The sequence below is a fragment of the Sitophilus oryzae genome, unplaced genomic scaffold (genome assembly GCF_002938485.1).
Source record: "Sitophilus oryzae breed Bouriz unplaced genomic scaffold, Soryzae_2.0 scaffold_2006_pilon_pilon, whole genome shotgun sequence".
Lineage (NCBI taxonomy): Eukaryota > Metazoa > Arthropoda > Insecta > Coleoptera > Curculionidae > Sitophilus > Sitophilus oryzae.
The window spans coordinates 4,989,279-4,991,865 of record NW_022146732.1 but is presented as its reverse complement, the minus strand read 5'-3'; the positions used below and the strand labels follow the sequence as shown (position 1 = coordinate 4,991,865).

The 2,587-nt window shown below is 34.2% G+C and overlaps 1 pseudogene; it reads left to right on the top strand.

Annotated features, from left to right (window-relative positions):
- The first annotated feature begins 406 nt into the window (after positions 1–406).
- On the top strand, positions 407–2,587 carry LOC115883926 (annotated as a pseudogene).

The following is a 2,587-nucleotide window of genomic DNA, read 5'->3' as shown; positions in this document are numbered from 1 at the left end:
GCATGGTACCCAAGAGGAATTAAGAGACCTAAAAGAAGACCGAACTTGAGATGGGATCATGATATTAAGAAATTAGCAGGGATAACTTGGGCCCACATAGCCAACAATAGACAAAAATGGGCGCAACTACAAAGAGAGTATCTAAATATGTGAGAGAGGCTACACTATAATGTAGCCTAAATATGATGATAATGATTACTATATCCAATAGTTGTCTCTGCTAACAGTATACCAGCGCATTCTCCAGAAAGCCCAAAACTGTGAGATGTATCATTCACCGCCATCTCTTATGCGCAAGCAAAACTATAATTCGAATCGAAATACACTTTTACAGCTCGCTTCCCCTTGACCTTAATCACGTGTTTCCCCTACTCCCACCAAATCCTATTGTCATGCTTTCCACTGCCCGAGTATTGATCATAAAGAAAACAGGTACATAATAGAATAACAATAAACAGACATTTATTAAATAATGAGATGAGTGCAGTGATTTAAAATCGTACCTTGTGCATTACATTAGTGGATTTTTCGAGAATTTTATGTGTATTTAACGGTTCGCTTTATAAATTTGATTTGATGTTAAATAATTTATTTGTTTATGTGAATATTATAACTGATTCCTAATTATTTTGTGTACTTTGCAACAAAGAAAATTGTGCGATATAAATATACGTTTTATACACTGCTCTACAGAAATGATGGGTTTAAAATTTTTAGTTTGAAAGGTAAGAATTAATTTTTTTTCTTTAATTTATTTTAGAATTGTTATGTTGTTTATTTTTATAGATTTCTGACTCAGAGATCGCTGAAGATGGCTCCATTTTAGGGATTCTCGACCTTAAGGATGGATACCCTTCCTTATTCTGTCGAGAATAATCAAAATCATAAAGCAAAACTTCCCTCGGAAGCGGTAGATAACTTGGCCAACGAGTTTGAAGACGAGGTAACTCTAGAAGAGGAAGAACACTCCAGTTCGGCGTCAAGTGATAATCTGGAAGGAAACATGTCGAATCCCAAGTTTTCCAAACTATTTTACGAAAGCGAGAATCAAGAAAATGAACATCCTAAAGGAAAGTATGACTCGGAAAAATATCCTGACGCATCCAGATTGTTGAGGTCTAAAGTTATAGAGGAAGACGAGGATCGGTTTCATTTAAGACACTCTGACGATGAAAACAGAATGATAATCAAAACCATAATGGTTGGAGGTGATTATCAAGCAGTTATCCCTGATGGATTATGCCATTATGGTGATGCCCTTCCATACGAAAACGAAGACAAGCTGCTTTGGGACCCTTCCACATCTTCACCGGAATCTGTTGAAGCATACTTAAGAGAAGCTTCTTCAATTTGTAAACCATCAATACCCAGAGGAAAACACACAAGGGATAACGAGCCGGCTCTTCACTTGCTGCAACAATGCGGCCATAACGTTGAAGAGGCTTTGAGGAGGCTCCAAATTAACAAACACCTCTATGAGGACAGCATGCAAATTTGGAGCGAAGAGGAATGCAGGAATTTTGAGGCTGGGATCAGGTTATTCGGTAAGAATTTCTATATGACTCAGCAGAATAAGGTTAGGACGCGATCAGTTGGGGAGTTGGTGCAGTTTTATTATTTATGGAAAAAAACGGAGCGTCATGATATGTTTGCCAACAAAGTGAGGCTCGAGAAGAAGAAATATGTGCTGCATCCTGGGGTAACAGACTTCATGGATAGGTTTTTGGAAGAGCACGATACAAGGGATAGAAGTTCGTCGCCTAACGTGAATACTACTTAATTTTGACATGAGTCAATAAGTTAATTTTAAAGCTCGAAATAATTGGAATAAATTAGTGGTTTCAACTCCAAGAATATCCTAGCAACAGCTTGCGGTGGTCAGTTGTTGCTTATTAAGCAATATGATTTTTTTCTTGCCACAATTTCTCTGGACCAATAATAATCAAAAGCCAAAATGACATTATCCACAAATTTTGACGTAAAATTAGTGGTGCAAGGTAAAATTTTGTTAACTTTTTCTACTAATTGAAAATTACTATCACTAATTTTGACATTATGAATGCCCACATTGAAATTAGAGGAACAAACTTCTACCCTAATTGAAACCATTAATTTAATCTACTAATTTCGAAGTTCTGAATGAAGCTTTCTGCACAATTTCTGGAAATATACGAACTGAGTTAACTAAACAAATTAAAACTTTACATTTATTTCTGTAAAAAACATAGACTCATTGATTGCAATTTTTCCAGAATTTTGCAGAAATACAAAAAAACATATTTTTTTTATCAAATTTAACAGAAAGGACAGTGGTACTTTCAAAATCAAAACTCATTCTAACTCATAATCAAAATCATTCAAAAATATTTACTGTGCTTTATGTTAAGGTATCTATACTGATTTTACAAGATGAATATATTTTTTTCTATGGCTTTTTGTAAGATAAAATAATATTTTAGTAGATACATGGATAGTTTTTAATTTCAAACAGTAAAATTGACGGATTATTTCATTATATTAATGCAATCGAATATTTTATCTTATCTTCTTAGAGATTATATATGATAATAAACAAATTTTAAGTGCG